At 45.4% G+C, this 24,542-nt stretch overlaps 1 long non-coding RNA gene across 1 annotated transcript in view; it reads right to left on the reverse strand.

The window, feature by feature from the left end:
* Positions 1-12,317: 12,317 nt before the first annotated feature.
* The window catches only part of LOC141392948 (uncharacterized), a 545,805-nt gene continuing 533,580 nt past the window's right edge, over positions 12,318-24,542 (reverse strand). Inside the window, exons 2-3 of the long non-coding RNA XR_012409925.1 lie at positions 12,715-12,953; positions 12,318-12,667 (exon numbers count right to left, since the gene is read on the reverse strand). This is a non-coding gene — a long non-coding RNA (uncharacterized lncRNA). The remainder of the gene's footprint in view (positions 12,668-12,714; positions 12,954-24,542) is intronic.

A 24,542-nucleotide genomic window follows, 5' to 3' on the forward strand; every position in this document is an offset into this window, starting at 1 on the left:
AAAGGGTCCACAGGGACCGCGGCAACAGACGACACAACACAAACAATTAACGAAACTCGTACGTTACCCTTCCATTAGCACTGCTAGCCCACCTATTCCTCCACCTATCAGCAGCACGCTCCCGAAGGATTGCACTACGCCGGCTGAGCTCTCCATCCACCAGATCAGAAGGCCCAAGCCAATCATCCTCAGTCAGTTGCAATCCACGCTTCAGCTTGTACAAAACTGCCCTACATCTTGCCTCCAGGTCAAAGGGCAGGGCGCCAAGTAACACCTGCATAGTATCCGTAGAAACAGTTCGACAGACAGGCAGACATGCTAACATGACCACACGTTGGTACGACAAGAGCTTTCTCTGTCCAGCAGCGGACTCAGCTGCCACACACCATACAGGCGCACCATATGTTGCACAAGCAACAAAAAGGCCACCATATATAGTATATAGTACGAACAGAACGTCTGCTCAAACCCCAGTCGGCCCGCAAGACCCCTCTGACCATACCAGCAACAGTTGTCAACTTGTCCTTCAAACGATCCAAGTGTGGCAAGAAGTTCATTCTCTCGGTCATAGTTATTCCAAGGTACTTGACCTGCCTGACATACCGTATGACATAGTTACCAAATCGAACGTGGGGAGGACGACTGCGCGCCAAGTTTCCTCTCAACAACATTAGCTCAGTCTTCTCCCTAGATACCTCAACTCCCACTCGTTCACTCCAGGTTCCTACGATACTCATGGCCTGCTCACCACGAGGCTCCAACTCCACACGGGACTCACCTTCAATCATGATGAGCAGATCATCAGCATACGCACAGACCTTGAAAGTGGTCGCTTACTCCCGCAGCAGAGGATCCATCATAAGGTTCCAAATAAATGGACCACAGATGGACCCCTGAGGGCAGCCTCGCTCCACATCTGCCCAGACCGTCTCATTGGCTCCCATGACACAAGCCCTTCTACCACTGACATAACTTGACCAGAGTAAAAACTCCCGACACCTGATCTCAGACAGCTTAGCAAGCACGCTATCCCATGAAAAGTAGTCAAATGCGCCCTTAACATCCACAAATATGCCTAACACATATTTGGCATTTGACCCGCTCAGGCTGTTTCGCACATGCATCCACGCGTCCACCGTACTTCTACCCTCGACAAAGCCAAACTGATATGGAGACGAACCCTCACTGTAGCACTCCCTAAGCCTTGCCACCATAATCCTCTCCAGCACTTTTCCAAGTACCGGAAGAAGGCTTATGCCCCGATACGAGCGAGGATTACTCCTCACACGATCAGGAGACTTGAGGAGCACTACAACACGAGCTTGCTTCCATTCACATGGGAAGTACCCATGGCAAATGCACTTGACATTCACTTGAAACCTTGAACTACCATGCCGGCACGCACTTCCCCAAGGGTCATCCCTGTTCTCCCGAACAAACCTTCTCCAATTCTCTTCTTTGGCTCTAGACAACTCATCTTTATACGCTCTCAGGCCAGCAAGGAACTCAGCTTTACGCTGAGCCAGATCCTCCGCATTGGTTCGCTTTGCCCTTTGGAAACGCTTCCTCAGACGCGCAACTCCCCTCCCCATTAGATCCAGCTCACGGGTCCAACATTTGACCTTACTTGACTTCACCTGACGGCGCCTGCCAAGGAGTACGTCGTTGACGCCACTCGTTCAACTTGCTGACCTGGTCGTCTATCGTCAGTGCCCTAAACTCCGCCAACGGCATAGCAGCCTCCCTGACACAGTACGCATAGTGAATCCAATCCACGTCCCGTTCCATCCAACCATGGAAACGCTCAACACCCTGCGTCGGTTGTCGTGGCGTGACCATCACCTCAATGAGTCATCTTGGAGAACCACAAAGAGGAGGTTGCGTTCGCATCTAGACCTAGGATTAGCGGACAACTACTCGCAAGGAGTAGTACCGCATCCATATACCCAAGATAAGACTCCAGGGGCAAGCTAAATCTGCAGTATACAGTGGACAACAACACCTTCCCGTCTATCCCTTCAACGGACAAGCAAACACCCCATCGACTACTTGACACAACGGTACAGTCTATTTCACCATCCACAACAACAATGGCAGAGTCGCAAACTTCATCCATAAAGACTCGCATCCCTACCGGCAACCCCCACACATAGCCATCCCTACAGTAAGGCTCCTGCAAAGCGCAACCGCCACACCCATCCTACGCAACGCGTGCCCCAACTCCTGCATCACACTGGTTGATCGCTGGCAGTTGTATTGGACAACCCTCATGTTAGTGTCTGGCATTCGCCCTAGCCACCAAATTTGCTAGTACCGGACACTCCATCGACATCATCATGTGCCCCGCAGGAAGGCCCCTGAACGCACAGTTTCTGCAGTTTATGGCGTTCGGGCAAAGCGACAATATATGTCCAGTTCCACCACACCGACGACATACATCCTCCTCCATTCGGCACTCTCGCACCCTATGATCAAAAGACAAGCATCTATAACATGATGCTATAAAATCCTGCCTTCGAGCCGGGAAACGATGCCACCTTATGTAAGCCCCTTCACTGAACAACTTTTCCGCCGCTCGCTCAATGCACTCCAAGACTAGATGAAATTTAACACCCAAATCTCCAACTGTCGTCCACGGAGCAGTCACTAAGCGGACACTCCTCTTATACGCCTCCATTGTCATAATTGACTTGAAGTTCATTGCATACAGCTGTTCCATGAACTCATCCACATGTATACACGCTAGAACACGCTGCACTACAACTCTCGGCCCCAATTTGTCGTTTACGCTGACCTCCAGCCCAAACTCAGCGAATTTGGTATTCGCAGCTATCTTCTCACGCTCTGCCACAGACGGAGTCCTAATGACTGCACCACCATCCTTAATGGGTTTCACATCATGTACTCTAACACTCAATGTTGGACCAACTTCCTCCATAACCTTCTTCACCACCTCCTGCCCTGAAGGGCCTCCTTGTCGGCCTCACTACCACCGACCATGTTTCCACCGGGTTCTGAGCACTCACAGCAGGCGCACCAGTCAACGGCACAGCAGGGGGCGCCATCGCCGGCCCAGCCTGCTTAGGAGGCCCCACAGACGGCACTGCCACACCTGCAGATGACATCCTCTCATAGGCATCAATTTTTCCCTTCAAACGCTCATTTTCCACAATAGCTCTCATTATCATTTCTTCATACCTCCCCGTCAACCTTATTATTTCCCTTGTTGGGGACCACAATTTGACTCTCACAAAGGAGATCTAAGAGCGAATCCGTCACACTCTTAAGCTCCCCAACCGTGACTCCTCCAACCGATCTAAGAGTAGGTCTCTTAAAACGAGACCGACTCTCACGTGGACGACTCTCACCACCTTCACAACCTTCAGACGTCACATTTCCACCACCACCCACAACACGCGGCACACTCTGCACAGCCGAAGATACCGAAGCAACATTATCATCGCCTCCCCGACCCACTGGCACTCTCACGCACCTCGCCAACGTCTCCGTCAAATCGCCGGCAAGTGGATCATTGGAGCCACTACCATCCTTTCCACCAGCCCTTTGCGTCACGAATAAATTCGTACGTCACCCGCCCTTTGTCACTGTCCGTCCACCTAGTCCGCCACCTAACAGCAGCACGCTCCCGAAGGATTGCACTGCGCCGCCTAATATTCCCATCCACCAGATCAGAAGGCCCGAGCCAATCATCCTCAGACAGTTGCAAGCCACGCTTCAGCTTGTACAGAACAGTCCTACATCTCGCTTCCAGGTCAAAGGGCAGGGCGCCAAGTAGCACCTGCATTGCGTCCGTGGACACAGTGCGACACACTGGCAGACATGCTAACATGACCACTCGTTGACACGACAAGAGCTTCCTACGCCCAACAACAGATTCTGCTGCATCACACCATACAGGCGCCCCTTATGTTGCACAGACAACAAAGAGTACACCATATATGGTGCGCACGGAACGTCTGCTCAAACCCCAGTCGGTCCGCAAGACCCTTCTAACCATACCGGCTACAGCAGTTAACATGTCCTTCAAACGATCAAAGTGCGGCAGGAAATTCATTCTCTCGGCCATCGTTATCCAAAGGTACTTGACCTGCTTGACATACCGTATGCCGTGGTCACCAAATCGAACGTGGGGAGGTCGACTGTGCGCTAATCTGCCTTTCAGCAGCATTAGCTCAGTCTTCTCCCTAGACACCTCAACACCCACTCGGTCACTCCAGATCCCTACGATACCCATGGCCTCCTCAGCACGACGTTCCAGTTCAACACGAGTCTCACCTTCAATCATGATGAGGATACCCATGGCCTCCTCAGCACGACGTTCCAGTTCAACACGAGTCTCACCTTCAATCATGATGAGGAGCACCCTTTACTGGCGTACACAATTTCGCTCTCTTTCCTTCCTCTCTTCCATCAGAACCCCCCTCACTCTCCGTACGCCTCAACCTCCTGGTTGCAGGAGGAGGAGACAAAAACTTCTTCGCTGCTGCAGCACGACTACCAGCCTCAACACTGCTATCACGGCCAGCCATCTCCACATCATCAGTGGATTCCCCAGCCAGAGGATCGTTGGATCCCCCAACCTCCGTCCCACTTGCCTTTTTCGGCTTCGCCTTAGTAGGCGCAGCCACCTTAGGAGGCATTCCAGCAACCAATTAATATTAATAAAACCACTTACCGATGTCCAGGCACAAATCCGCGTCACTATCAAGGGTATTCTGAAGCAAACTAATCAAAACAAAAAACTCTCGAGTATCCAAAAACCACGCACTTGTCTCAACTGTTCCAATGTCCACAAGATCTACTAGCACACACTGTATTCGCGTATTGGGAAATCTAAATGGATCCCCCAACAACACTTTTAATGTATCTGACAGAGTCAGAAAATTTGAAAATCAAATTAGAGCAGGACGACAAAAATCGTTGTTTTTGTAAAACCGAATTTTAAATAAATTTTTCCGCTGAGTTACAAACACGTCCGATCGCACCGACAGCTCAATTCGCACTGACAAATACGGACAGAACGTGGTGTGATTAACGTGGGTACCTGCCTTTCAGCCTAACCCCACGGTGTCCTCACAACACTGGACTGGTTACAAGCGACCAATCAGAGCCCCTTGCACCGTAGTGAGGTACCAATTGCGTTCAGGTGTTTGGCCCTGTACACCACCTTGGTTTATGGCGCAGACAGCCGGTAGAGAATGCTACCCCATTCGAGTTCTAAAACTCTTCCCGCGATTTTAGGCAACCACAGCCACCACGATACTCCCCGAAGGGCCGCACCAACTACCGGCCCCAGTCCGAGACTGCATTCCCGAAGGAAAGTGCTACAAGGACCAGGGGGCTTGGTGGCACCCGTGGTCCCAGAATTAAGTCTCTGGTACGACCTCGTACCCATAAAGGCTACTACCAGTTGGTCCCCAAACGGAGCCGGGACTGGTGGCCCGGTGACAAATACCATACGTCGTGGTGTTTTATGTGGGTTCCTACCATACGGTCTACCCCACAGTGCTCTTAACACCGGGTGAATACAATGCGTCTACCAACGCCCCCGCACAGAAAGTACGAGTACCAATTCGCTCACACGTATTTGGACGTGATCGCCACCTTGGTTAGGAGCGGAGCCTATCTAAACTCCTGCCTTTCTATGGGTCAGGCACCCAGTTGCCATGCAACTCCACATTCGAGCCGAAACTCTACCCGCGATTTGGGTCCAAACCACAGCCACCGCGATGCTCCCACAAGGGGGCCAACACCAACTGCCAGGCCAGATCCGAGGATCTGGGGGCACCTGGCACCCGCGGTACCAGAATATAGCCTCCGGTCAAGCTTCGTGGCCAATGACCACTACCAGTTGGACTCCAAACAGTCCCGGACTGGTGACCTCCTCCAAATAAGCCAGCGGAAATTAACAAACAACACAGGACCACAAACAATTAACATGCTGCCCTCACGGACTGCACAAAGGGCCCACAAGGACCGCGGCAACGGACAACACAACACAAACAATAGACGAAGCCACCTTCACGGATGACCGACATGACATCCACACCAGAGAAACACGACGCCGCACCACTCAACTTCTCCAACCTCCTCCTCCTCCAACACAACACGCCCAACTGTAGAGATGACTATGTGGAGGAGTTACCTCCACTAAGTCTAGTCCTTCTCCTATCAAACACTTCACGTGCATACCTACTTAAACAACTAAAGGTCCGACTGTCTCCAAGTGCCCTACTGAAATCCCACCCCGACCCTCCATACGTTATACCCATATTGACTAAAACTCTAATGTCATCATAGTAAGGACATTCCGTCAGTATATGCCTCCAGTCCTCAGTCATCCCACACCCACATAAATCTGTCCTGGACAGGCCTCTTGCATATAAAAATGCATTTAGAGAGCCATGCCCCGTCAGTAAGAATCCCAGACTCATGCTAAAGCTGAAGTCTGGGCGGTCCAGTACGAACGTTGCGTCACGAATAAATTCGTACGTCACCCGCCCTTTGTCACTGTCCGTCCACCTAGTCCGCCACCTAACAGCAGCACGCTCCCAAGGATTGCACTGCGCCGCCTAACATCCCCATCCACCATATCAGAAGGCCCGAGCCAATCATCCTCGGACAGTTGCAAGCCACGCTTCAGCTTGTACATAACAGTCCTACATCTCGCTTCCAGATCAAAGGGCAGGGCGCCAAGTAGCACCTGCATTGCGTCCGTGGACACAGGCACTGGCAGGCATGCTAACATGACCACACGTTGACACGACAAGAGCTTCTTACGTCCAACAACAGATTCTGCTGCAGCACACCATACAGGCGCCCCATATGTTGCACAGGCAACAAAGAGTCCACCATATATGGTGCGCACGGAACGTCTGCTCAAACCCCAGTCGGTCCGCAAGACCCTTCTGACCATTCCAGCTACAGCAGTCAACTTGTCCTTCAAACGATCGAAGTGCGGCAGGAAATTGATTCTCTCGGCCATAGTTATCCCAAGGTACTTGACCTGCTTGACATACCGTATGCCGTGGTCACCAAATCGAACGTGGGGAGGTCGACTGTGTGCTAATCTGCCTTTCAGCAGCATTAGCTCAGTCTTCTCCTTTGACACCTCAACACCCACTCGGTCACTCCAGACCCCCACGATACCCATGGCCTCCTCAGCACGACGTTCCAGTTCGGCACGAGCCTCACCTTCAATCATGATGAGGAGATCATCAGCATACGCACAGATCTTGAAAGTGGTCGCTAACTCCCGCAGCAGAGAATCCATCATGAGGTTCCAAATAAATGGACCACAGATAGACCCCTGAGGGCAGCCTCGCTCCACATCTGTCCAGACCGTCTCATTGGCTCCCACGACATAAGCCCTTCGTCCACTGAAATAACTGGACCAGAGAAGAAGCTCCCGACACCCGATCTCAGACAGCTTTGCGAGCACGCTATCCCATGAAAGGAAGTCAAATGCGCCTTTGAAGTCGACAAATATGCCTAAGACATATTTGGCACTTGACCCGCTCAGACTGTTCTGCACATGCATCCACGCGTCCACAGTACCTTTACCCTCGACAAAGCCGAACTGATGCGGTGAAGGACTCACGCCGCGGCACTCCCCAAGCCTTGCCACCATAATCCTCTCCAGCACTTTTCCAAGCACTGGGAGAAGGCTTATGCCCCGATACGAGCGAGGATTACTCCTTACCCGATCAGGCGACTTGAGGAGCACTACGACGCGAGCTTCCTTCCACGCACGCGGGAAGTACCCCTGGTTAATGCAACCACCAAGAACGGACTCAATATACTCAGGCATGACCTTCCAGATGGCTTTATACATCCTTCCGGTCATACCGTCGATACCTGGCGATTTTCTACTCCTAATCCGGCAGATACTGTCCGCAACTTCATTACGCTCCAAGTCCGGAGGCTCAACCAACTCCCACACAAGCGGGGGAGATGATTGAGACTCCGACCTTGGGAAGAAAGACCCCAGCAAAATCCCTACGTTTCCCGCCCACCCCGAGGCCGTCGACGTGGAGCCAAGACGCAACGCCTGTAGGTCAACCTGACGCTTAGACCCACCGTGTCGGCACACACGGTATACCTTACCCCAGGGATCATCCCTGTTGTCCTGTATAAATCTCCTCCAATCGTCTTCTTTACTCCTAGATAGCTCGTCCTTGTACGTCCTAAGAGCAGCAAGGAACTCGGCTTTACGCTGAGCCAGATCTTCCGCATTGGTTCGTCTTGCCCTTTGGAAACGCTTCCTCAGGCGCGCAACTCCCCTCCGCATCCGACCCAGCTCACGGGTCCACCATTTGACCTTACTTGGCTTCACCTGACGGCATCTGCCAAGGAGTACGTCATTGACGCTTCTCATCCACTCATCCAACTTGCTGACCTGGTCATCTAACGTCAGTGCCCTGAAGTCCGCTAATGGCATAGCTGCCTCCCTGACACAGTTCGCATAATGGTCCCAGTTCACGTCTCGTTCCATCCAACCCCGGAAACGATTAGTCGCCCTCGTCCGTCCCCGTGGCGTGACCATAATCTCAATGAGCCTATGGTCACCAATACCCCAGTCTTCACTAATCTGCCAACTAAACTGGTAAGCCGTCATTGCTGCCCCATTTGCAACCGTCACGTCAATGTCGCTTACTCCGGATGGACCATCAAAGGTATACAGATCCGAGGGCTCATTTAAAAAAACCAGGCCCCTCGCTAACACCCATTCACTTAGCAAATCTCCTCTTGTGCGATTCTGATGGCCGGATGTGTTGCTGGTCATCTTCGAGAACCACAAAGAGGAGGTTGCAATAGCGTCTAAACCTAGGATTAGCGGACAACTACTCTCAAGGAGTAGTACCGCATCCATATACCCAAGATAAGGCTCCAGGGGCAAGCTAAATCTACAATAGATGCTAGCCAACAACACCCTCCCCCGCCCATTCTACGGACAGACAAACCCCCCATTGGCTACTTAAAAGAACAGTACAGTCAAGGTCACTGTCCCCCATAGCTATAGCAGAGTCACAATTCTGGTCAGTAAAGACCCGCATACCCCCCGGCAACCCCCTCACACAGCCATCCCTACAATAAGGCTCTTGCAGCAGTGCAATGGAAGCGCCCATATTCAACATAGCATGGCCCAGCTCCTGAGTCACACTCGCCGAGCCCTGACAATTATATTGTAGGACTCTAATCATCTTAATGTCGAGCATTCGCCCTGGCCACCAATCCTGCCAAAACTGGGCACTCCAGAGACATCATCAGATGCCCAGCTGGAAGACCCCTATACGCACAATTCCGACAGTTAATAGGGTTGGGGCACAGGGACGAAATGTGACCAGTGCCACCACACCTACGGCAAACATCCGATTCCATACGACAATCTCTTACCCTGTGGTCGAACGACAAACAGCGGTAGCAAGAAGCAACCACATCCTGGCGACGAGCTATAAAACGGTGCCATCTGATGTAGACACCCCCTCTACACAACTTCTCCGCAACCCGCTCAGTGCACTCAAGGACCAGGTTGAATTTATCACCCTGATTCCCACCAGCCTGCCAGGAAGCAGTTACCATCCGAACACTCCTGGTGTATACCGCCTGAGTTATAATCGACTTGAAATTCATGTCATAAAGCTACTCCATAAATTCGTCCACAGGAATACAGGACAACACCCGCTGCACCACTATCCTCGGTCCCAACTTGTCATTTATGGACACCTCCATATCACACTCTGCAAACTTCTCGTTCGCGGCAATTTTCTCCCGCTCAGCCACGGACGGAGTCCGGATGACAGCACCACCATCCTTGATGGGCTTAACATCATGTACCCGGACATTCAAAGTAGGAGCCACCTCCTCCATCACCTTCTTCACCACCTCTGTGCCAGAAGGACCCTTCTTCTTCGGTCTTACCACCACAGACCACGTCTCAACTGGCTTTTGCACAGGTACTACAGGTGCACCAGCAGCAGCAACAGCAGGGGGCGCCATAACAGGCGCAAGAGCAGGGGCAGCCACAGGCAAGGTCTGCCAAACAGGCCCCCCTGTCGCAGCAATCACACCTGCACACGACATCTTTCATACGCCTCAATTCTCCCCTTCAATCTGTCATTCTCCGCCATAGCACGCATTAACAGCTCCTCATACCTGCTCGACACTCTAATCACTTCTCTTGTCGTCGCAACATCACACTGACTCTCCAATCGTCACTTCACCAACAGCTCTAACCACAGGTCTCTTAAATCGAGGCCTGCTCTCTCGCGGACGACTCTCTCCCCCAGCTCCAGCTGACGTCGCACTCTCTCCTGCGTCACCCACGTCCGGTCTGCCCTTCACAGCAGCAGCACACTCGGCCACCTCGTCCACATTCATTGCCGACACATCAGCAGGGGACACTGCAGCAGGCAGCGTCCCTGCACCCCCTTTTGTAGGCGACTTCTTCGTCGGCGTGCCCACCTTCGGCCTCTTCCCTGCATCACCACCGTCACCAGAGCTATCCTCCGTCTCAGTGTGGCGCAACCTCCTAGTAGCAGGGGGAGGAGCCAACAACTCCACCGACGTCACAACCGGCCGTATCGCCGACCCACTGGCACCACCACGTGCCTGCTCAACGTCTGACGTTTCCGTCAGCTCGCCAGCAAGTGGGTCACTGGATGCAGCCACTGCTCCAGCCTTCTTTGGTTTTGCCTTGGGAGGCATAACCACAAACACCAAAAACAAAAATAAAAACCACTAACCTGATATCCAAGGGCAATCCGAGTCAGCACCAAAAGGGTAAATCCAAGCAACCAAAATCAAAACAATGAGACACTCGATAAACCAAAGCCACGCACTTGTCACAACTGTTCCAATGTCCACTCACTCACAATATTCGCGTATTAGGAAGTCTTAATGGATTCCCCAACAACACTTTTAATGAAACTGACAGAGTCAGAAAATTTGAATTATCACTAGAGCAGGACGGTTGTAAAACCGAATTTTTAACAATATTTTTTCCGCTGAATCACTACACTTCCGATCGCACCGACAGCTCAACAACGACATACGTCTCTTAACACCGGGTGAATACAATGCGTCTACCAACGCCCCCGCACAGAAAGTACGAGTACCAATTCGCTCACACGTATTTGGACGTGATCGCCACCTTGGTTAGGAGCGGAGCCTATCTAAACTCCTGGCTTTCTATGGGTCAGGCACCCGGTTGCAATGCAACTCCACATTCGAGCCGAAACTCTACCCGCGATTTAGGTCCAAACCACAGCTCCCACAAGGGGGCCAACACCAACTGCCAGGCCAGATCCGAGGATCTGGGGGCACCTGGCACCCGCGGTACCAGAATATAGCCTCCGGTCAAGCTTCGTGGCCAATGACCACTACCAGTTGGACTCCAAACAGTCCCGGACTGGTGACCTCCTCCAAATAAGCCAGCGGAAATTAACAAACAACACAGGACCACAAACAATTAACATGCTGCCCTCACGGACTGCACAAAGGGCCCACAAGGACCGCGGCAACGGACAACACAACACAAACAATAGACGAAGCCACCTTCACGGATGACCGACATGACATCCACACCAGAGAAACACGACGCCGCACCACTCAACTTCTCCAACCTCCTCCTCCTCCAACACAACAAGCCCAACTGTAGAGATGACTATGTGGAGGAGTTACCTCCACTAAGTCTAGTCCTTCTCCTATCAAACACTTCACGTGCATACCTACTTAAACAACTAAAGGTCCGACTGTCTCCAAGTGCCCTACTGAAATCCCACCCCGCCCCTCCATACGTTATACCCATATTGACTAAAACTCTAATGTCATCATAGTAAGGACATTCCGTCAGTATATGCCTCCAGTCCTCAGTCATCCCACACCCACATAAATCTGTCCTGGACAGGCCTCTTGCATATAAAAATGCATTTAGAGAGCCATGCCCCGTCAGTAAGAATCCCAGACTCATGCTAAATCTGAAGTCTGGGCGGTCCAGTACGAACGTTGCGTCACGAATAAATTCGTACGTCACCCGCCCTTTGTCGCTGTCCGTCCACCTAGTCCGCCACCTAACAGCAGCACGCTCCCGAAGGATTGCACTGCGCCGCCTAACATCCCCATCCACCATATCAGAAGGCCCGAGCCAATCATCCTCGGACAGTTGCAAGCCACGCTTCAGCTTGTACAGAACAGTCCTACATCTCGCTTCCAGATCAAAGGGCAGGGCGCCAAGTAGCACCTGCATTGCGTCCGTGGACACAGTGCGACACATTGGCAGGCATGCTAACATGACCACACGTTGACACGACAAGAGCTTCTTACGTCCAACAACAGACTCTGCTGCAGCACACCATACAGGCGCCCCATATGTTGCACAGGCAACAAAGAGTCCACCATATATGGTGCGCACGGAACGTCTGCTCAAACCCCAGTCGGTCCGCAAGACCCTTCTGACCATTCCAGCTACAGCAGTCAACTTGTCCTTCAAACGATCGAAGTGCGGCAGGAAATTCATTCTCTCGGCCACAGTTATCCCAAGGTACTTGACCTGCTTGACATACCGTATGCCGTGGTCACCAAATCGAACGTGGGGAGGTCGACTGTGCGCTAATCTGCCTTTCAGCAGCATTAGCTCAGTCTTCTCCTTTGACACCTCAACACCCACTCGGTCACTCCAGACCTCCACGATACCCATGGCCTCCTCAGCACGACGTTCCAGTTCGGCACGAGCCTCACCTTCAATCATGATGAGGAGATCATCAGCATACGCACAGATCTTGAAAGTGGTCGCTAACTCCCGCAGCAGAGAATCCATCATGAGGTTCCAAATAAATGGACCACAGATAGACCCCTGAGGGCAGCCTCGCTCCACATCTGTCCAGACCGTCTCATTGGCTCCCACGACACAAGCCCTTCGTCCACTGAAATAACTGGACCAGAGAAGAAACTCCCGACACCCAATCTCAGACAGCTTTGCGAGCACGCTATCCCACGAAAGGAAGTCAAATGCGCCTTTAAAGTCGACAAATATGCCTAAGACATATTTGGCACTTGACCCGCTCAGACTGTTCTGCACATGCATCCACGCGACCACAGTACCTCTACCCTCGACAAAGCCGAACTGATGCGGAGAAGGACTCACGCCGCGGCACTCCCCAAGCCTTGCCACCATAATCCTCTCAAGCACTTTTCCAAGCACTGGGAGAAGGCTTATGCCCCGATACAAGCGAGGATTACTCCTTACCCGATCAGGCGACTTGAGGAGCACCACGAGGCGAGCTTTCTTCCACGCACGCGGGAAGTACCCCTGGTTAATGCAACCACCAAGAACGGACTCAATATACTCAGGCATGACTTTCCAGATGGCTTTATACATCCTTCCAGTCATGCCGTCGATACCTGGCGATTTTCTACTCCTAATCCGGCAGATACTGTCCGCAACTTCATTACGCTCCAAGTCCGGAGGCTCACCCAGCTCCCACACAAGCGGGGGAGGTGATTGAGTCTCCGACCTTGGGAAGAAAGACCCCAGCAAAATCCCTACGTTTCCCGCCCACCCCGAGGCCGTCGACGTGGAGCCAAGACGCAACGCCTGTAGGTCAACCTGACGCTTAGACCCACCGTGTCGGCACACACGGTATACCTTACCCCAGGGATCATCCCTGTTGTCCTGTATAAACCTCCTCCAATCGTCTTCTTTACTCCTAGATAGCTCGTCCTTGTACGTCCTAAGAGCAGCAAGGAACTCAGCTTTACGCTGAGCCAGATCTTCCGCATTGGTTCGTCTTGCCCTTTGGAAACGCTTCCTCAGGCGCGCCACTCCCCTTCGCATCCGACCCAGCTCACGGTGTAGAGCGAAATAATACAGTGGTTGATTAACAGTGAATGATTGATTTTATTTCGAAATTATTATGTCTATTTATACTAAATCATAATTTACATTTATAAGAATATAATATCTAAATACTACGTTAATTGTATTTGTGTGAGTGTACGCGTGCGGGATCATATTGCAACAATGTCAAAATCAGAACGACAATTGTCGTTGGACGTGTGAACGAAATATGTCATACGACACCAAGAGGTATTTGGAGTAACTGACCACCGACAACATGAATGAATGAAGTCAGTGACTCTTTGTTGGTGAATAATATTAAAGTATTATGAGCTGTTAATATTTTGATATTGAAATGGATGAAGTTAAATAATATAAACATTTATGACACACGTACACTACACCTTCCCTTTTTAGAAGAATGATGATACAATGTGAAATTGGATTATCATTCTTTAACATAGTTTTTTATGTTTCTTTTTCTTATTATGTTTTATATTTACGTAGTTTAGTTAGATAGCTAGTTTTATTATACTTAACATTTATATTTAAAATATTTTGTATTTTTTAAACATTTGTTCTCATTTTTAAAACATTTTTTCTCATTTTTAACACATTTTTTCTCATTTTTAACACATTTTTTCTCATTTTCAACACATTTTTTCTCATTTTTAACACATTTGATCAAATGTGTTTTGTTTTTCTATTTATTAAATGGTTTTAATCTATCTTTATGAACTAGTTGTTGCTTTCCTTTGCTATCCCTAATTTTTATATTATTTCTATCATTTACGTCAGTTACCGTATATGGTCCTAAATATTTACTCTGTAATTTATGTCCTACTTCATTCCTTAATAAAACTAAGTTTCCTACTTCTATATCAAAGTCATTTGTTGTTCTATCATATAATTTTTTCTGTTTTGTTTTATAACTTTCTATCATTAATTTTGCGCGTTTGTACGCTGTTTGCAATCTATATTTAATTTCCTTTGCATAGTCATCTAAATTATACAAGGGATCTACGTTATCTACATTTTCTAAATTTATTAATGGTGTAGGGATTTTTCCATATACTAGTTCAAAAGGACAGTATTGGTGTACTGTTGATGGTGTTGTATTGTAACAATATTGGAAATATTTCAACCAAACATCCCAGTCATTAATGTCTACAGATATGTATGAACGTACATACTCATTTAATGTTCTATGGCTGCGCTCTACTGTTCCCAGGGTTTGGTGGTGATGAGCGGTTGATGTCAATTTATCAATTTTAAGGTATTTACAAATGTCCGTCATTAGAGCATTTCTATATTCTGTACCTTGGTCCGTTATGAACGTCTTCATTGGCCCGTAGTGCAGAATAAAATGTTCAACTATGGCTTTTGCTACCGTTTTTGAACTTTTATCGTGAACTGGAATTGCAACAAGGTATTTTGTGAGATCGCAAATTAACGTTACGGCATACTCGTTACCATTTTCAGTTCTTGGTAAAGGTCCTATAGTGTCAATAATAACGGTATCAAAAGCACCTGAAGGTGTTTGAGTAATAGTCATTGGCGTTTTTGTATGTGTAGTTGTTTTTGCTATTTGACATTTCTTGCATTTCTTTACATAGTTTCTTATATCTTTTGTCATTTGTGGCCAGTAATAATATTTTCTTATTTTCATCAGGGTACGCGTAATTCCTGAATGGCCGCCTTCTATTGGATCATCATGGTATTTTGTCAGGATTTTACTTATATTGGACTTATTATTCTTGTCTATTAATGTCACGTTTTGTAGTAGCGCTACTTTTACATTTTTCAGTATTTTATTGCCCATTTCTTTAAACTTATTTAACAAGACAGCTTCGAAAATCTGCTCGTTTTGTGACATTCTTAATCGTGTAATTCCATGTAACCCGGCTTCTGAGCCAAGCCTTTGGAAAAACTGACCTAAGTCGAGATTTCCATTGGAGTACATGTCACTCACTATAAATTTGGATAAAACCTTCTTTCCATGTTTTAGCAAACATTTTTTGGAATCTAGTTTTATTTGTACGTATTTACGTGCGTCATTATTATTAATGACTTCATAGACATTGGGCTTATTATCATTACACTGTCCATTAATTTCTTTAGTATTACCTGCGCAGGTATTTTCCTGATTTTTAGACGATCTTGTCATTATCTTCATGATATTACTTGTCATGTTCTTAAGTTCATCTACCGTAATACGGGATAGTGCGTCTGCTACGCTATTGTCCTTCCCCTTGAGGTATTCTACTATAAAATCATATTCTTCCAAATCTAATCTAATCCGTGTTAGTTTGGAGCTTGGATTCCGCATAGAAAATAGATATACAAGTGGCCTGTGATCTGATCTTACCAAAAATTTTCTTCCATATACATAGGGTCTAAAATGTTTGATTGCCCAGTGTATCGCTATTAACTCTTGTTCTATAGTAGATTTGTTGGATTCTCCCTTTGTAAAAGTTCTTGATGCATACGAAACTGGAAGTTGTATTCCATTATAATCTTGCGTTAAAACAGCGCCACATGCATGTTTGCTGGCGTCTGTAGTTATACAGAATTCCTTTTTGAAATCTGGATATTGTAACAGTGTAGGTTTCATTAATGCATTTTTCAAATATTCAAACGCCATATTACATTCAGGTGTCCATTCAAACGGAACATTATTTTTGCTCAAACGAGTTAAATGACGAGAGTGTTCTGAAAAATTTTTAATGAAACGTCTGTAGTAGTTACAAAATGCTACAAACCGTTTAACGCTATCAGCATCTGTGGGCGTTGGATATCTTTTAATAACGTCATATTTACTTTCATCAGGAAGTATGCCCTTATCAGTACATTTATGACCCAAAAACGTAACTTCATGCATAAAAAATGAACACTTTTCTGGGTGTAGTTTCAAGCTGTAACGTCTGCATAATTGAAAAACATCTCTTAAATTTTTGAACATGTGTTTTTCAGAGCATCCTACTACTATTAAATCGTCCATGTACAGAAATGCTTGTGATGGTTTCAGTCCTGAAAATGCAAGAGTCATCATGCGTTGGAAAGAGTTTGGTGCTATTTTCAATCCGTATGGAAGTCGAGTATATCGATAAGAACCATTGCTGGTTGAAAATGATGTTATGTTACGGGATTCTTCTTCTAACTCAATCTGATGAAATCCAGACATAAGATCAAGGCATGAAAAATATTTTGCTCTACCGAGTTGATCAAGAATATCATCTATTCTTGGAAGGGGAAATTTATCTGCTATCAACTTTTTATTTACTTGACGGTAGTCTACTACTAACCGCCATCTTTTCTCGGAAGAGTTTGGTAATGATTTCTTGGGTACCAAGAGAAGTGGGCTATTATAATCGGAAATAGATGGCTCCACTATTTTATCCTTAATTAATTTTGAGACTTGTTTATCTATTTCTTCCTTATGAGATTCAGGTATTCTATAATTTTTGATATATATTGGCGTTTTGTCACTCAATCTAAGTTTTTGTTTGTAGAAATTATTTGATGTTATAGGTTCACTGTCAATACCGAAAATATCGCTGAATTCAGCACAGAGATTTCTGAGGCCTTCTTTAAAGAGAAAAGGAAATTTTAATTTACTCAGAACTTCTTTAGTTCTTTTATCTGTTTGTTGACATTCCGTTATTATATCATAATTTTCTAATGATTCAAATTTAATATTTTTACTGTTTAATGTAACATCATCTTTAGTTGTATTTATTATTCTTATAAAAGCTGCATCACTTTCTACTATTGTGCTAGCTATGAATATTCCTGGTTGAATTTCTTGATTTGGCACTAGTACTGATTTTTCATTGGTTACTAAACGTGTTTGTTTAATCACTTCTGATCTGGCAGGAAGTAAAATAGCGTTTTCTTTAATTTTGTGAATTAATGGGATTCGTATACAACCGTGGAAATTACGAGGTCTTAAAGCGAAACTGTCATTTCCACTTTTAAAATCTAATAAACAATTATATTTTTTCATAAAGTCCATTCCAAGTATTCCGTCACATTGAATGGGGAAACTCTGTGGGACAATATGAAAATTGTGTGGCACGATAAAATTAGATAATTTAAGATTAACGTCTATTGATCCTAAAGATTTTATGACTCCTTTCCCGATACCTGATAGATTAGTTATATTATTTTTATTCACGTTTTCGTATTGTCCATATAAATTCTTTAATAATGGTATGTCAGCACCAGTGTCAACTAGCAATATAAGTCTACATTTTGTGTCGGCATTTTTAACTTCTATAAAATTACTTAGACTGAGATTAAAATAATATATTTCATTTATTCTGGATCGCTCAAGGGGGGCAATTCGTTTCCCGATTGTGTTACATTTACACTTCGGTTATTGTTCCTTTGTCTGTTGCGATTACCACCTCTGTTATAAGAATGACCTTGTTGTCTGTTATTATGGTATCTGCGATTGTCTCTATTTTGATTTCTATTTTGATTTTTGTTTTGATTTCTACTTCTATTATTTCTACCTCTTTGGTTGTAGTAGAATACCGAATTGTTACCGTCCGTTGCCTCGGTGCAACTATTGACGAATTTGCTAACGGCATCATTCATAGTATTGAATGTTCCCGCTTCCATTATAATTTTAACTTTGCTATTAGAACAATTCTTTGTCATTGCTTTTATAGCATGCTGTGTACTGTACTTCCTTGCAGTATTATTTGCTAATCCGTCCGAGATATAGGCTTGCTCAAGGGATTTTGTTAGTTCTTCTATTTCTTTTACAAATTGACTAGCGGTCTTGTTGTTTTGTCTAAGGTTCATCAATTTGGCAGTAACCACTTCCACTGATTCGCCCTTAACTGTGTTTCTTAGTGTTTCAATTATGTCTCTTAGAGTTGTCTCATTACTAATTAGATTTGTTGCTGTACCTGTAAGTTTGGTTTTCACCAAAGCGACCGATATTTCTTCATGTTCTTCTTGTAGAGTAATAAGTAATTCTAAAGCGACAATAAATTTCTTAAGGTTTTCCGCTTTCCCATCAAATTCTGGAAGCATACTTGATGCCATTTTTAAAAATTCTGTCTTCGGTTGAGCCATTTTGCTTTCTTTTGTAAATATGCTTGGTTGTAATATATCCTTATTGTTCAATTCTGTATTTGTGGATGATTTTCCTGAAATTGTTGTTATTTTTATATCTATTTTTTCATGAATGGACTCTTTAATGTTTAGTTCTATATTCTTCCTTTTTGCAACCTGTAGTAATCTATTCCTGATATCTAAAAAGAATCCTTCTGCGGCACTTTTGTGCGATACAGTCAGACGTGAATAGTTAACGTTTAGGACTACCCTAATTTGTTCCAGACAACTTAATAAATTTTCCAAGTGTTTTACAACTGTTTCCTCTTTAGTCGGTCTATCAGTATTTAAACATTTATATGATTTTTCGAATGTATCTTTAATGTCTCTACATTTACAGAGTATTGATTGCCAGTCCATTGAGAAATATAACTATAGTTTTGTTTTCATTATATTTAATTGTTATTTATTAAACATTTGTTTTTAATTGATTTTTAAATTTTATCTAAGTCGTTTCCTCGACTGATATATTTCTTTTTTAATGCTTTCTTATGCATACTATAACATTTTATTAATAAGTTTATTCCTACTAAGACATTCAATATTAGCAATAGATACCATAAGGAAGTTATTTGGTCGGTATGGTCTATTACTTCAATGTTGTTAATTAAATTAGCGTTTGGGTTTGAAATTTTGGACTCTTCTGATCCCATTTTTACAATACAATATTTAAGTTTATATTTGAAGTATAAAATATATTTTTATATTACAATAGTTAAATAGCTATATGTAATGTATTAAAAAAAAATTGTTTGCCAAGAGCGAATTACGCCTTCTGGCCCTGACTGGTGCTGGGTGAGCACTCAGTTGTATAACTAATTTTATATATTATTATATGTATTTTCGGCATTCTTCTTTGGCTGTTCTTGTACACCTGGCTTCGGGACCCTTTTTGTTGTCGTCCTTCAATTGATTGTGGCTTGGTAAAGATGTCTTCTTCAACGGCAAATTTTTCTTCTTCAGTAGCAAACCGTTCTAATCAACACTTTCTTTTGTTTTTTATAGTGCCATGGGCGAGCACTTTATAATATTATTTTTCCGTGCAGTGCAGATAGAGCACTTGTCACGGTCGCCATGTAGAGCGAAATAATACAGTGGTTGATTAACAGTGAATGATTGATTTTATTTCGAAATTATTATGTCTATTTATACTAAATCATAATTTACATTTATAAGAATATAATATCTAAATACTACGTTAATTGTATTTGTGTGAGTGTACGCGTGCGGGATCATATTGCAACAATGTCAAAATCAGAACGACAATTGTCGTTGGACGTGTGAACGAAATATGTCATACGACACCAAGAGGTATTTGGAGTAACTGACCACCGACAACATGAATGAATGAAGTCAGTGACTCTTTGTTGGTGAATAATATTAAAGTATTATGAGCTGTTAATATTTTGATATTGAAATGGATGAAGTTAAATAATATAAACATTTATGACACACGTACACTACAACGGGTCCACCATTTGACCTTACTTGGCTTCACCTGACGGCGTCTGCCAAGGAGTACGTCATTGACGCTTCTCATCCACTCATTCAACTTGCTGACCTGGTCATCTAACGTCAGTGCCCTGAAGTCCGCTAATGGCATTGCTGCCTCCCTGACACAGTTCGCATAATGGTCCCAGTTCACGTCTCGTTCCATCCAACCCCGGAAACGATTAGTCGCCCTCGTCCGTCCCCGTGGCGTGACCATAATCTCAATGAGCCTATGGTCACCAATACCCCAGTCTTCACTAATCTGCCAACTAAACTGGTAAGCCGTCATTGCTGCCCCATTTGCAACCGTCACGTCAATGTCGCTTACTCCGGATGGACCATCAAAGGTATACAGATCCGAGGGCTCATTTAAAACCACCAGGCCCCTCGCTAACACCCACTCACTTAGCAAATCTCCTCTTGTGCGATTCTGATGGCCGGATGTGTTGCTGGTCATCTTCGAGAACCACAAAGAGGAGGTTGCAATAGCGTTTAAACCTAGGATTAGCGGACAACTACTCTCAAGGAGTAGTACCGCATCCATATACCCAAGATAAGGCTCCAGGGGCAAGCTAAATCTACAATAGATGCTAGCCAACAACACCTTTCCCCCCGCCCATTCTACGGACAGACAAACCCCCCATTGGCTACTTAAAAGAACAGTACAGTCAAGGTCACTGTCCCCCACAGCTATAGCAGAGTCACAATTCTGGTCCGTAAAAACCCGCATACCCCCCGGCAACCCCCTCACACAGCCATCCCTACAGTAAGGCTCTTGCAGCAGTGCAATGGAAGCGCCCATAGTCAGCATAGCATGGCCCAGCTCCTGAGTCTCACTCGCCGAGCCCTGACAATTGTATTGTAGGACTCTAATCATATTAATGTCGAGCATTAGCCCTGGCCACCAATCCTGCCAAAACTGGGCACTCCAGGGACATCATTAAATGTTCTGCTGGAAGACAGTTGATAGGGTTGGGGCACAGGGACGAAATGTGACCAGTGCCACCACACCTGCGCAAACGTCAGATTGGAACCTACATTCCCGGACTCTGTGGTCAAACGACAAACATCTGTAACAGGATGCTACAATATCCTGTCTGCGAGCCGTAAAACGATGCCACTTAATATAAACTCCTTCGTGGCACAACTTTTCGGCAGCCCTCTCCGTGCACTCCAGGACGACATTTAGCTTCGCCTGCCTGTCGTCACCCGCTTCCCAAGGAGCAGTCACCAACCTAACGCACTTCTGATAGGCCACCGGTGACATTATCTCCTTAAAGTTCATCGAGAATAGCTGCTGCATAAACTCATCAACGGGGATACACTTGAGCACATTTTGCACCACTACCTTAGGGCCCAATTTCTCGTTGACCGTCACATCCATCCCAATCTCAGCAAACTTCTCATTGCTAACAATTCGCTCCCGTTCTGCTACAGATGTTGTCCTGATTACAGCGCCACCATCCTTAATTGGTTTGATACCATGGACACGCACACCCAAAGTTGGTGCCACCTCATCCAACACCTTCTTCACCACCTCCTCACCAGAAGGGCCCTTTTTCTTCGGCCTTACCACCACCGACCACGTATCCACTGGCTTAACTACTGGCACAGCAGCCACCGTCACTGCATGGGGCGCCACAGGAGGCGCTGCCACAGGAGTGGCCTGCCTTAAAGGCCCCGCGGAAACCTGCAGCCGGTATACTCTCATATGCCTCCAAACTGCCCTTCAGCCTCTCATTCTCAACGATGGCTCTCATCAACATCTCCTCGTACATACTCGCCAGACTAATTACCTCTCTGGTGATTTGAGTGGAGCACTGACTCTCACAAATAAGGTCCAATAACGTGTCTGTAACCGCCTTCATTTCAAACACTGTTACACCACCAACAGACCTCACCCCACCTCTCTTGACACGTGAGCGACTCTCCCTCTGCTGACCACCATCCACTCTCTCAGATGCCACACTCACACTCTCTTCCATCTGCGGAACAACGGGCGCATTCAAGCTACCAAACGCAGCCTCACCACTCAAAACTACCGACGCCGACGCCACTGGAGCACCCTTTACTGGCGTACCCAATTTCGCTCTCTTTCCTTCCTCTCCTCCATCAGAACTCCCCTCACTCTCCGTACGCCTCAACCTCCTGGTTGCAGGAGGAGGAGACAAAAACTTCTTCGCTGCTGCAGCACGACTACCAGCCTCAACACTGCTATCACGGCCAGCCATCTCCACATCATCAGTGGATTCCCCAGCCAGAGGATCGTTGGATCCCCCAACCTTCGTCCCACTTGCCTTTTTCGGCTTCGCCTTAGTAGGCGCAGCCACCTTAGGAGGCATTCCAGCAACCAATTAATAACAATAAAACCACTTACCGATGTCCAGGCACAAATCCGCGTCACTATCAAGGGTATTCCGAAGCAAACTAATAAAAACAAAAAACTCTCGGGTATCCAAAAACCACGCACTTGTCTCAACTGTTCCAATGTCCACAAGATCTACTAGCACACACTGTATTCGCGTATTGGGAAATCTTAATGGATTCCCCAACAACACTTTTAATGTATCTGACAGGGTCAGAAAATTTGAAAATAAAATTAGAGCAGGACGGCAAAAATCGTTGTTTTTGTAAAACCGAATTTTAAATAAATTTTTCCGCTGAGTTACAAACACGTCCGATCGCACCGACAGCTGAATTCGCAGTGACAAATACGGACAGTAGGAATATGTCGTATTTATTCATGAAAGTCACTAAAACGATGACTGAACGTTTAACTACTTGTTGGATGTAATTTCTACTCTCGTCGTTCAACTATTTGAGTGTTTTTTTCAATTTATTTCAAAGTTTACAACATCGTTGCTTACTTGGAGAATATAGATACTAAGACAATCTTACTGTCCATAACAGCTATTGCAAGCTCCTGTGACACACTAGCAAATTTCTGGCAGCAGTACTGGAGACCAACCCTCACTGGCTTGCTAATATAACCTCACATTTCTTCGATCTCAACTGCAAGGCTACTTAAATGAACAGTATAATCAATGTCACTGTCTAACCGGATTGGGCAGCCAGTTGAAAAATGACCAGTACAGTAAAAACTTTTGTGCCAAAACTAACAAATGTTATCCTCCCCATAAATACATCCTGTGAAAAATATTTTTTTCTCTTGAAATTTTCAACTAAAGAAAACAATTACAAATATAAACATCGATAATGTATGTTGCAAATGCTTAACCCTTTGAACCCCGCATTTTTTCCGTAGAGATAAAAATATTTTTCATATTCATTATGATTAGTAGTCACAAAAATAAGTCCTCTGCAAAAAAAATCTTAAAAATTCATCGTGGTTGGGCCATTGTGGTTATAAAAAATAACAATGTTTGTTTCTTAAGTCTTTGTATTATCGTTATACTTTTTATTTTTTATATGAAGATATTTTTCGGCTCTATACCGATTGCAACTGTAAATTTTATGTTCGTTTTTTTTTTATTTTATTGGATTAACATCTCAATATGATTTTTCAAAAAATGTTGGCTGCAATTATTCAATTATTTTGACAATTAACGGCATTTTATAAAACCACTAAAATATTTCATGTCCAAATTTTTACTTGGCTACTTATATTTAAACAAGCATAACTTCCCCAATCTAGCTATTTATTTAAAAGGAGTTTCCATTTTTTATTCTTCAGAAATCAACCTACCGAAACCCACTTAGTATACGTAAATATCTTAAACGGTTTTGGGTAATACGCATACACAAACATGCAAAATTGCCCACTGGCAACATCGGGCCACAAAGTGTTAATACGTATAATAATGTTGTTCATAGGAAAAAAATAAACTACAAGACATGCAACACTGTGCGACTTCGATTTAATGTCAGAAAGTCCATATCTACATTAGGCAATTTTCCTTGTGGCAATTGTCTGTTTGTAATTCACATGGAACAAAGTGACCCAAAATTTTTCCCAACTTTGGCTCCATATATTTAAAAAAATCGAATATTAATGTTCTGATTTTTGAAACGTGTTTTGAACTTGCAGGTTTTTATTAAATCCATA

This window comes from Musca autumnalis, unplaced genomic scaffold (genome assembly GCF_047663935.1).
Source record: "Musca autumnalis isolate F117 unplaced genomic scaffold, ASM4766393v1 scaffold_2, whole genome shotgun sequence".
NCBI classification, from domain to species: Eukaryota; Metazoa; Arthropoda; class Insecta; order Diptera; family Muscidae; genus Musca; species Musca autumnalis.